The sequence below is a fragment of the Dipodomys spectabilis genome, unplaced genomic scaffold (assembly GCF_019054845.1).
Source record: "Dipodomys spectabilis isolate Male_0828 unplaced genomic scaffold, ASM1905484v1 ptg000097l, whole genome shotgun sequence".
In the NCBI taxonomy this organism is placed as follows: domain Eukaryota; kingdom Metazoa; phylum Chordata; class Mammalia; order Rodentia; family Heteromyidae; genus Dipodomys; species Dipodomys spectabilis.
The window spans coordinates 1407319-1420771 of NW_024870774.1; the positions used below are offsets into that span (position 1 = coordinate 1407319).

General features: G+C 37.3%; 1 pseudogene; it reads left to right on the forward strand.

Annotated features, from left to right (window-relative positions):
- The first annotated feature begins 12157 nt into the window (after nucleotides 1–12157).
- On the forward strand, nucleotides 12158–13182 carry LOC122113494 (annotated as a pseudogene).
- Nucleotides 13183–13453: the final 271 nt, after the last annotated feature.

Genomic DNA, 13453 nt, shown 5'->3' on the forward strand with positions numbered 1-13453 from the left:
CATTGCTACTTTTGGTGCAGTGTGAAGGCAGGAAGCTGACCTCCAGGCAGGCTGTGAGGTCTCTTTATGGTTACCCAACTTATCATTGGTTCCCAACAGCCAGCCTTTGGAAGGAGCCAGGAAACCAGCTCTGACTCCATGTCTCCTTCTCTATGGCTGTATACAAGGTGCACAGGTAATTAAAGAGCTTCTAGTGTTCTCTTCAGAGGTTGCAGAGGAGACAGAGAGAAATACTAGTGAAGGGACTTAGAGGAAAACCCATGGGCTTTTGTGTCAGGCACTCGGAGCTACAACCCATGAAGAAGAAAACAGGAAGTCCAGGTGGTCAAATCACTTTTAAAAAGCTTCCTAATGTATTCCCTGTAGGAGACCTTTGGTGAGTATTAGTATTTCGCAATAGCCTCCAATGCTACGGGTAACCTGTTTTTCAACCCCACTGTTACCCACTTTGTGACCACAGAAAACTATTTTTCTTAACATCGTTTTGAAGAGGTTTGGGCTTTAATGGAGATTTGTGCTTTAATGGAGATTTGAGGTTTTTTTTTTTTTTTTTCCTCTTTGTAAAACCCTGGCTCTGCCAGGAAACCCAGAACAAAACTTACCCCCAAAAGAATGCTTACCAGCTTGTTCTGGGCAGAAGTTATCCACGCGCTTTCACTCTCAAGGCCCTGATGGGACTGTTTATCACTTGAGACTTCTTTTCATAAAATCCACTGACATTCCAGATTAAAGAAGAATTTGATAAAGGTCAAATGCAAATAAGATGCAATGTCTTTTTTCTTCTCTCTTTTCTACTTGCAGCTATATTCTGTTTTAAAGACTACTCTCCTCTTAAACATCCTCTTATTTGAGAAACTTTCTTAAACACTCCCAGGCATAGTTAATTATTCTCTTCTCAAGTGACCAGAGTTCTTAATCCTCCTCCAGTACTTCAAGCCTGAGTTTCCCAGTACTTTAAGGGTAATCCATTACCTGGGATTCCAAAGTGTTCTGTCATTCTAGCTTTACCACCTATGTCAGTCTCTGGGCGTTAAGTAATGAATGGGTCATAAAATTTTATCATATATCTACATCTATGTATATAGATGACAGAAAGTGAGAAAGCAATCACTAATTTAAAATTAATTTAATATTTTTAGGCATGGAAAATCCCATAAATAAAAAATGCTGATTTATATATACATATGATTTAATGTAACAATCTAATTTTACAGGTAAAGGAGAAAAAAGAAGAGGAAGGAAGAATAAATGAGGGAGAGAATCAGAAAAAAAAATACAACCAAAGAAAAAGTAAGAAATAGGGTAGAGAAAGAAGTAGATAGGGAAAAAAGTTCATAAAAGTAAAGAAAACCTTGAAAAAGAAAATAAAGCAAAGGAATAGCTGAGGTGAATAGGAACAGAGCAAAATGAAAAAGGATAAAAACAGTTTTGAAGGTACTGGTACAACGACATACAGTTGTTTGCAGTTTGCAGTTGCATTTTAGCATTGATCCTGTAAATAAATGACTCACAACTCTCATCCTTACATCCATTAATTTTTCACTTTGAAGGTCCAATATGCTTATCTCTGACTCAACCATTATATTAAATACTCGGTAGAACAGAATTCAAAGATTTAACTTTTTGTTCTATATTGGATATGACTGGCCTGTTCCATTTCAAAGTCTTATGATTTAGCAGTTATTGAAAGCCTTCTAATCAAAATTGGCCAATAAGCTATTTCCATTGAAGTTAACAGAATCACAATAAATGTCCAAATTGCAAACACAATATTATTTAATTGCTTTAGCTGGTTTATGTGCAAAGAATACCAGAATATTTTCTCCCCCTAACCTCCTAGATTTTCTTTTCCCTGTGATTTTTCTTTTCATGCCAGTCTTATCTATCTTAAAGTGCCTTTAAGTTCCATAACAATTACTCACTTTCCTTTATGGCCTTATCTATTTTTACTACTTAGCAATAGTCAGTTTCCCTCAAGCAGAGTTGTGGTAATTAACCAGAATAACAAGGAATGACTCAGATCCCTGCTCTGAATTTCTCTTCTAGCTTCCAATTCCAAAAATAGCCTCTATTAGTCAAAAGAACCAGTTCAGTTCTTTTCCTTGTTCATAGGGTCTGAGTGAATCTTCTTTATACCAAGTAGCAACTCATGAGGCTTTGTGGTTAGCTTCTCTGCAGGAGAGTTCCCTGAGCTAATGTAAAACACAAGTTTTATGTCCCTTTTAAGCTTCAAAGTCCAAAATGTCATCATGAACTTCTCCTAGCTCCAGGACATCCAGAAAGAAATCTGTTCTTTGGCCTTCAGTTTTATGATCCATAAAATGAATTCCTGTCCAAAGGAAGCTTCCTCACTGGAAAATATCCTATGTCTGAAAAAACTTGCTCTTTAAGGTGCACTCAAAACTTTTAGAGAATAGAATTTGAGGTAGAATTCTGCTCAAATGTTGAGAAAAGGACTTGGAAGATGGCTTTATTCCTTCCAATATTAGACTTGAATTCAGGGCCATGAGTTCTCATTTAGCTTTTTCATTCACAGTTCTCACCCTATCATTTAAGTCATACTCCCAGCAATCAGCTTTTTAACTGGTTGATTAGAGAGAGGAGTCAGTTTTGTCTACTCAGATGGCTTCAAATCTTGGTTCTCAAGTCTCAGCCTTTGAGAAGCAAGACTTAGAAGTAGGAGCCAATGGCTCCTAAATTAACCAACTCTCCTAAATTAATCAACCAACAGATATATATTGAGAAATGATTGCATACAAATATGTACAGGTAGAATTCATAGGAAGAGGTCTGTACCCCTCCAATAGCTTTCCAGTTGCTTATTGTAATAGATTTGTAAGATTTCTTTCAGATATTATCTAAGGACATGTACACGTATTCACCACCAAGGAACAGTTGCTGCCTTCTCCCAGACTGTACAACAACTCTGCCTTTTACCCCTAAGGTCAATGCTCCTTGCCAGCAGGAAATAGCCAGAGAGAATCATCACCAATTTATAACTATCAAAAGCCTAGAATGTTAGGTCTGCCAGGGAGAATAGCTCCACCCCTTTCTTTAACGTATGCTGGCTGTAGGGGTACATGAGGGACTGAGCAGAGGAGTCAGGATTCATCAGTACAAGAGACATGTTTTGTTTGCTACTCCTGAGTGTCCCTCCATTCTCCCTTGTGTGGCTTCTTGCTGGGTGGCCCTTCCATCTTGACTGACCTTCATCTATTCAAGTCCACAGCTTTCACACTTTTCAAATAAGCACGGTACTTTGCCTCTGTGAATAAATCTCTGACCCTTTGCCTGAAGTTCGTCGTTTTTGTGTCTCATAAATTTTTACAGGATTTGATATTTCTTTTAGAGTATTCTCCCCTTGATCTCCTTAATTAATCTTTTTCATATTCTCATATCATTTCTTCTCAATGTCAAGCTCATTAGAAGGAATCAAATGTATCCATAGTATTTAAACTAAGTTCTATACATTGCTCATTCATCCATGTGTCTGTTTCTTTTCTTATTTTTATCTTTTTATTCATCACAAATTTATTGTACAACTTACTGCATCCAAACAATACATTAAGATCTACAAATACTGAAGTGGATATATCAAGTTATATTCCACTTCCAAATAAACATACACTATGCATAGTGCTTATGAATCCCAAGTAAATGCAAACACATGGAGGAAAAATTGAAAGGATTGCATAAATGCCCAAGCATGGTATTGCTAGCTCATAGGCTAGTTCTATTTTTAGTTTTTGAGAAATGTCCATACTGCCTTCAATAGTGGAACCCAGTCTGAGGATTGTTTGGACTCATTGGTCAGCATTTGACAAATTGAAAAAGTGAAATATCATCAAGCTAGAAACAGCTAAACAAAGAGAATAGTTTGAAGCACTGAATAAAATTAATAACATGGTGATAAGCTACATAAATGATTCCATGGCAAGTAGAAGTTAGGAAGATAATACTGTTGAGAATCATAATTTCATAATTTCATTATGGTTATAAAATAGTTGATATAAATATTTGATATTCATATTTACTATTTGCTAGGCAACCATAATAGACAATCACTTTAATTCTTAGAGAGTTATTAATATTATTTCCATTTGATCAAGTAGAAAGCTGAGGCTTGCTTAGGGAGATTAAGTAAAGCACTTTATCACTAGGTAGTGAATGAAGGAACTATGAATGGAACTAGCAATTGTCTGGCAAAAATGTTAAACTTGTTATTCTCTTTCCTAGACATACACAGAAAAAGTGTTTTGTTTTGCATTTCCTCTGCCTGCTTCCTGAACTTCACCCCTAAAGAACATCTTTGTAGTTTCTTTCAGCTGTGACTGTCTACACATTCTTCAGAAAGCAACCATCTAAGCATGGACCAGATATCCTCCAAACAGAATATTTGTTGTAGAAGGAGTTGGTCCCTTGGCTACTAATCAATGTAGTCTTCAGAGGCCACAGCCAAAGGTGGTACCAATTCGGAGGAGAAAAGAAAGTTCCATATGCCTATCCCTCTGAGCATTGGTAAGCCTAGCCAGCAAGACTCCAACTTTTAATATCAAAAAGTATACTTTGGGGTTGAGTTTGATGAGGCAGTTTTCCTCCAAATCATCCAATTTCCAGGATGCAAAGAGTTTCACTGTCCCACTGATGGACTCAATGAGGATAAGTAAGAATAGAGGAGAATTCATTGGTTGGTATCTGTGCTCCAAAGCTGATTTTCTTCTTCTGAGCAAATAGCCTCTGATATCAGTCTATCTGTCACATACTTACAGCAAGCTGGTACTGACAATTTTAACAGTCCCAAAAGCACAACACAGCCCCATCTGTCTACCAGATAAAGCCATGTTAGACTGCTGAGCAGAAACAAACAAATAAACTTATTTGCATTATGATATTAAAATATACTAAATAGACAAGCAAAGAGGGAGATTTCTTAATTGCTTCTATAATCAATTCACTGAAGTGTCAGAGGAAGGAATCATAGGCCAGAGTATTACTTCACAGAATCAAGCTAGGATGCTGTGGAAATGAGAAGGAAATTGCCTACCAGCCTCTCCTATGGAGGAATCAAGGGATGGTTAGAACAGATGGAGATTCAACAAAAGCAGAGAAAAGGGTCACACACACACATTTACACACACACAGACACACACACACACACACACATGCATACACACAAAGTATATGACTTCTAGGAACAGTGATCTTTTTCTCCTTGAATCAATGAGCTACCTCCCTCTAAATGCAAAGAAATAGAAAAGAATACTCTGAAGACCTCTGGAGAGCCTTCTGAAGCTATTATGGCACCTCAGAAGACCACACTGTGCTGGCATACAATAATTATTCAATGACATTTCTAGGAATGAATGAATGGAGAATTGGTGTATCAACCAGTGAGTAAATGAATGAGTGGTTTCATTGGTGCAGTACATGGTTTACAACATATGGTTCCTCTACTGGCCACCAGAGAACTGGATGAATCAATGAATGAGTGGATAAATGAATGGATGGTCTTTTGACCTGGATTGCCTGGCCAGGCTCTCTTTGGACACTCAAAATGGTGCAGGAATGCTGAGTAGCCATAGGGAATCAGCCCAGGGAGCTCAACAACTTGCTTGGGGCTGGGGATGGGAGGAGTGCCCTGGCCACCCTGGATACTTGTTGCTCTTTTAATTAATCAAGACTACCAACCACAAGGATATGAGATTAACTCCATAAACTCAGTCCAAATTAACTGAGATTCTCTGAGATGCTATTCAAAAATATAAGAGACTTAGGAAAGAAAAGAAGGAGAACTGAGACCTTAGAGGCTAAACTCTTCTGGGAACTCACAAAAACCTGTTTAAAGCTAAAGCATTCATCAGAGATGCCTGGGGGATTCTTCTAATAAAGAAGGAGTTGAAGATTGTGTATGTTTATCAAGTACATTATGTGGTAATCTTCCAAGTTGGAATTTCTATTTGTACTGTTCTTTGAAGTAGTCTCATGAGGTGAAACATTTGTCCTTCTAACAATGCTTGGATTCCTTTGCTAACATTCTTATAAAAATTGTAACCTTTCTACATGAAAATAATTCATTGTAAATATTTTAAAATAATTCAAACTAGCAAAAATTGTGCCATCAACTTATTCAACAGTGACATAGGTTGCATCTTTTCCAATTCTAGCATCACTTTTTTTCTTTTTTTTGCCAGACCTGGGGCTTGAACTCAGGGCCTGGGCACTGTCCCCGAGCTTTTCTTTTATGCTCAAGGCTAGCACTCTACCACTTGAGCCACAGTGTTACTTCTAGCTTTTTCTGTTTATGTGATACTGAGGAGTTGAACCCAGGGCTTCATGCACTCTACCACTAAGCCATATTTCCAGCTCCTCTTTTCCAATTCTGTCTTGAACACTGGTATTATACATACTACTTCATAACTTGCTTTCTTTATAATGAGAACTTTTGCAAGTCACTAAGCATTTTGATATCATACCTATCAGTTATATATTATAATCAGAATTGATATAAAAATTAAATTCACTAATCCTATTTCAAAAATTTTAAATTATTTCCATCTAATCTGTCATAGAAACACTGTAAAGCAAACTTATTTATCTTGGTCCATGTCGGATTTTTTTTAGAATAGCCACAGCACCTTAAATGTCAGACAAAAAGAAAATATTCAGTTTTGATATATTTGAAATGAAATATTAAATGTTCTTCTACAAGTTCATAATTTCCACTTAAACTTTATACAGTTGTATTTATTGAACATCTAGTTCTGATGCCTTTGTCAACACTGAATATTGCATTAAAAACCTTGCTGAGCTGGAGATATGACTCTAGTTGTAGAGGACCAGCAATGAGCAAACAAGACAAGCAAGAGCATGAGAGGCCCTGAGTTCAAATCCCAGAATTAGCAAAAAAAAATCTTGCTCATATTGTTTTAATGGTTTTCTAGCAGTAGTTCTCAACATTGGCTTCTCTAAAAGATGTTTGAGATTTTTTTTTTAACATCAATGTTGTGGGCACCATCCAGGACAATAGTCTAAAAACTCAGGAAGTAGGCCCTACACATCTACTTAAAACAACAATTAAAAAAATCTACAAATGTAAAAGAAAACATGCTGATATAAAATGTTCTAAATTTCAAAGTTGGGTAGAGAATTTTCTTTGGACAACAAGTCCATTTTGCTCATGAATGAAAAGCATCTACTAAACCTGTCCTCTCCCCCCTAACTCTGTGTGTGTGTGTGTGTGTGTGTGTGTGTGTGTGTGTGTGTGTGTGTGTGTGTGTGTGTGTGTGTGTGTGTGTGTGTGTGTGTGTGTGTGTGTGTGTGTGTGTACTACAGTTTGAACTCAGAACCTGGGCATCGTCCCTTAGCTTTTTCAGTAAAGGTTGGTGCTATGCTACTTGAGACACAGCTCCACTTCCAAATTTTTTTTTTTTACTGGTTAATTAAAGATAAGATTCTTATGCACTTTCTGTCTAGGCTGGCAGAGCCTAGTCAGAGCTCAGTCTCCTGAGAAGCTAGGATTATAAACCTGAGCTAGTAGGAGATACCTCTCGCATCATTTCTTCAGGGCTACTTCCTCACACCCTAATTATGCCTTACCTCTTTGTCATTCTCTCCACACATCAGATAACCCTTTGGGGATGCTTGTTACAGCTGTGGTTTCTTTACTGAGGTTCTGCTGTTAATCGTATCAGCTAGAGAAGGTTTGAGACTGGTGAGATGTGATGTTGGGTTAGAGTTTGAATGAGGAAGAAGGTGTAGCAAGGGCATACCAACCAGTCAGTAAGCTTATAGGGTTTATGGAAACATTTGAAAATATGCTGAAAACAATTGAAAATATGCTAAAACTTCTCCCCTAGAAGTTAATCTGCCCTTACATTAAAGTACTGTGCGTAATTCCCTGGGGTTTGCAGAACTCTAAACACATGCATGACTTCCTGACCACATTGAGGTAGAACACATTCAGTTCTTTTGGGAGCAGTCAGTCAGCACACTGATATGAGCTCAGAAACTACCATAGTGAGTCATCACTGCCAGTAAATGGTAGAAATGCCAGAATGCCAACTACTTCTATATGCAAATTGATGGATTCATGTACAATCTGTCTTTACCACCATAAAGTGAGGTAGTAAGGACCAAAGGGAAGTAGGGAAAGGACAAGTAGGGCCATAAATTGTACCCAGTTATGTAGCCAGTAAAGTAGCAGTTCTTTCATTTATTTCATGCGAGTAACACCCAGCACCTCTCCCAATGCAAAATTCCAAGGTGAGGGTGAAATTCTTTCCTTGTAGCTCTATATACTCAGTCGAGATGGTTAACTTTACTCAGCTCCTGACAATCTGGCATTTGTTCTGTCTTCCCTCCCCTCCCCTGCATATATCCCTCTCAGAGCATATATGCCTCAGGGATAGAAATTTATCCTTTGGAAAAATGCCATTTGTTGTATCATTCTGTAATGCTGCATTTAAAGGCCATCACACCTTAGCTGGCTACATTATTTCTAGACAGCATCATTACTGCTCAAGATATAATGGAGGTGGGGGGTATGGTTAGAGCTCCGAAGCCAGCTTCTACCAACAGCAACATCACCTCAACTCTGCAGAACACCTGCTCCTATATTCTGTTCTCCTTAGCACCCGGGAGATATTTAGAGTTCTACTAGGGAATTCAGTAGACTTTTTTTCATCCAAGTCAAAACACTTTTACAATGAAATTCTGAAGTTTCTTGGTAGTGATCTAAGAAGAGACCAAATTGCACTTAGGATAATAGTCAAATTTCACCAACTGCTGTATCCACACTACACTATCCAAAAACATTGAATTGGACATTTTATTCCTTTGAAGAAACAAAGGTTATACATTTTTTAACATCCCATAGCTAGAGGTTTACAGTTGCCTCATACAGAAAAAGCTCTGACATGTTTTTCCACGCTGACTCCCAATGGTGCAGAGACCTGCTCAGAACCAATTTGCCCTTGATAACAACATTTATTCTCCACACTCCTTCTTCTTCAGTCATCCTTCCTTACTCACTCATTACTGGTCTTTAAGACAAAGTTAACAAATCTTCTGAGACTTAGGTTGAAGAAGGCTGTCAGTTACACATCTACAGAAGGATATTTCTGTGGTGTTATGTTTTCTGTATTATTTCATCACTCCACTAATTTCCCCAACCACAAAGTAAAAGAAGAGAACTTCACCTTCAGGGATTCCTATTCCTTAATATAAGAATTATAGTAGGTATGATGGCTTTGGAATGAAAAGCCTCTAAACATGATTTTGAAGTCATCTAACTAACATCTGTTCAAATTTGTTGCCTAATTTATATGGCTGCTATTCTTCTAACAATCCTTCCCATTAATCTTTAGTCCTTAAAAATGCCATCATTTAAAAATGCTGCAGTATGGAGTTAAATTTGGGGAAAATGGCCAGTAAAAGGAAAGCTTTAATTGGAAAGAAAAAAAACTATGATGCAATGGGGGAAGGGCATGTGGTTTCCACAGAAAATGTAAAACAAAACAAAACATATAATGAGGTCTTTACAAACATTATGTCAGTGAGATATAGTCAGACATATCAGCCTGAATTATAATAACAATTCTGACATGGAGCACTTTCTGTGAACCCCTATACCTTTTATGAGCATAATTTTATTTCAGTCCCCAAAAACCTTCAAAGATAATTTTTTTCTTTTTCCTCATTTTGTTTTTAATAAGTTTTTTTATTGTGAAAATACTGTACAGAGGGGTTACAGTTACATGAGCAAGGTAATGAGTACATTTCTTATCAAGCATTGTTGCCTCCTCCTTTGTTTTTCCCCTACCATCCCTTCCCTCCCACCTCCACAACTACACTCCCCTCACCCCCACCTAAATTGTAAAGTTCATTTTTCAACATAGTGTCTTGTACATCTCATTGTTACAATGGGTCAACCTGTATCCCTATTTAAACATTTTGTTTTTTCCCTTCCTCTCCCCAAATGATAACAACATCAAATAGAGTGAAAACAGGGGTTATACCGTGGGTGAGGAACATACAAAGCAACAAAAAAATCATATGGTACTTTATAAATATGCTAGAAACAATAGCAAGAAATAAAAAAACCACTTGTGTCAAATTATAGAAGAAAAAGAGGCATAAAGAAATTAAGAATTCAAGTCCCACGACCAACAATAAAAAAAGAAAAGAAATTAAGTAATTTTCCCAAAGTCATTCAGCTAGAAAATAGCTCCTCAGGGATTCAAACCAAGTATTCACTGTCTCCAAAACCCATGCTGGGAGTCACTATGTTAACCTGCTTCCTAAGCCAAATAAACATCACTATTAATTTTAAAATTCATGGATAGATAGAGGAACTTAGTGTTATATTCTGCTTATATAATATGAAACCCTCAAACCCATGTGCTTGAAATTTGGAAAACTATAGAATTCTTTAATTCACTGGATCAACAAATAATATTTATAAAGAACATTTCTGTTTGTTGGCTGGTTGGTTGGTTTTGCCAAGAAAACAATTTAAGATTTAAGAAGTGTATTCATTATCTTGCCAATGTAATTGTAACCCCTCTGTATGGTATTTTCACAATTAAAAAAAAGATTTAAGAGTGCAAAAGTTAGAAAATATCTCACCTCTCTTAGAGCTCACATTCTAAAAGAGGCAATAGGCAATAAACAAGCTATAAAAATAAAAGGTAAGGTCATAAGTAAAACCAAAGATAAAGTATTTGACACTTGTGAATTTGCTTAATTATAGCAACTTTCAAATACTGTGGTGTAATTGTGCTCCAGTCTGAACTTCTACCTCCCATTCATGGCAATTCCTCAGCTCAGAGACTGGAAACTTGGATGCCCCCTTGACATTTTTCTTTCTTTCTATATTACATCTGCAGTCCCCTCTCCACTGGCAAATCTGTTGGTCGTCCTTTGAGTTATTTTCATAACATAGTTCATTCCCTCATCATTTCCTCTGCCACTAGCATGGACAGAGCCAGAGTCATTTCAATGGTCCATTACTAGTTCATGGCTCCTAGTCTTGCTCCACTACTCAACAGCGGCTTGAATGATCTACTAAAACACCGTGACAGGTACTTCCTGCCTACTTCCGGTCTGTTTTTATCATCTCCTCTTCAGACTTGGCTTTAATATCACTTTCTTCCTGAGATCTAACTTGGTTCATTTTTATCCCATGGTATTTAACACTGAAATAATTCTGAAATATTTCACAGTATATGTATTTATTATTACATTTTGGGGGAGTCAGTCTGTCTCCCTCCAAAGAATTTAAGCTTAACAAAGGACAGTATATTTGTCTATTTTCTTCACTGATGTACCTCCAAGGCCAAGCCTAATTCATGACAGTTACTCCATGTTTTACAAAGAAAATGAATATTTTGGAAACACTTCCCTCTCATTACATGAAACACAGCTGAAGAAAAATTGAGTGAAATAAATATACTAAAGTATACCCAGGAAAAGAATTGGAAATAACAGGAAAAAAAGAGGAAGAGATCCATGGGAAACAATGAACGGTTGCTACATGAATATAATTGGGATTCCAGAAACACAGGTAGCAGAGAATAAGAAGAGATAAATATACTATTTGAGGAGACAATATTCTAGAATTTTTCAAAAATGTGAAAAAAAATCAAGCCATAGACTCAAACTCTACCATAAAATTCAAGCTCTATAATAAAAAAAAAAAAAAAACCCTATACTTAAGCACATTATGGTGAGGAAAAACCACAATGAAAAAAAAACCTTCTATCATTCTACCTTGAAAGAAAACTTTCTACATAATAGAGTGCTTCCTACTCAAATTTTCAACTCTTTATTATGCCTCTGCATTTTCAAAAATCCACCTGAAGATTTTAAGGTAAATAAAACCTTAGGCTTCCTCGCTGGATAAAACAAGATTCCCAAAATATCAGGGACTTTTTGAGCATTACTTATATTATTAATACAAAAAGGAGGTAAGCATTTTTAGGTGAATAAATGCCATTCATTTATAAAGGATTTTCTGGCCTATACACGATAGTTATATTCCATAAGTCCTGTTAATAGTCTTCTTTGGACCTATGAGAATGTTAGGACTAATGTAGCCTAGGTTTCATGATTAAATTACTCTGAACCAGCTCTTTTTCGTGGCACCCCCTGAGCAAACAGCTGCATCAAGATGAAGCTGAATATCTCTTTCCCTAAGGAGATTCTAGACTTCCAGAAACTCATTATTGAAGTGGACAACTGATGCAAACTTTATACTTTCTATGAGAAGCATATTGCCACAGAAGTTGTCACTGAAACTCTGGGTGAAGAGTGCAAGTGTAGGATGGTCCATATCAGTGGTGGTAATGACAAGCAAGGTTTTCCCATAAAGTAGAGTGTCTTCACCCATGGCTGACATCACTTGTTACTGAGCATTCCTGTTACAAATCAAGGAGAGCTGGGGAGAGAAAGGGTTGCACGGTGGATGCCAATGTAAGTGGTCTCAAAACAGATATTGTTTTTAAAAAAAGAAGGAAGAAAAGAAGGGAAGGAGGGAGGGAGAGAGGGAAAGAAAGAGAGAGAAATAGAATGAAAGGAAGGAAGGAAGGAAGGAAGGAAGGAAGGAAGGAAGGAAGGAAGGAAGGAAGGAAGGAAGGAAGGAAGGAAGGAAGGAAGGAGGGAGGGAGGGAGGGAGGGAGGGAGGGAGGAAGGGGAAGAGGAGGAGGAGGAGGAGGAGGAGGAGGAGGAGGAGGAGGAGGAGGAGGAGGAGGAGGAGGAGGAGGAGGAGGAGGAGGAGGAGGAGGAGGAGGAGGAAGAAAAGATATTCCTGGACTAACAGATACTACTATGCCACACTCTCTGGGACTCAAATGAGCTAGCAGAATCCACAAACTTTCAATCTCTAAAAAAGATGATGTCTGTCAATATGTTGTGAAAAAACCCTTGAATAAAGAGGTAAAAAATACTGAGGTCCAAAACACCTAAGATCCAGAATTTTGTTAGTCCATGTATTCAACAACACAACTGTCATCATATTGCTCTGAAGAAACAACATACTAAGAAAAAGAAGGAGGTAACTGCAGAATATGCTAAGATTTTGGCCAAGAGAGTAAAGAAAGACCCCTGCCTTGCAAAAAATGCCAGGAACAGATTGCCAAGAGACAAAGGCTATCCTCTCTGAGTTCTGAGTCCAGTCAAAAATAAGACTCTTTAAGAGTAATAAATAATTGGTTAGATCTTTAAAAAATTACTCATGAGCTACACAATAGGGACAGGTATAGTCATTCAATGGCCAAGTTCTCTTTCTTCAATATCAATGAAAAGTGAAGACCACACTTGGAGGAAAAATTCCACATAGCTTAGACTACTACACAGATTCTAATCTTGTTCCTCTACTACCAAATAAAATTGTTTTGTGTCTCTAGCAGCTAACATGGAAGGGAAAAGGATGTTTTTATTCAGATGCTTAAGAAAA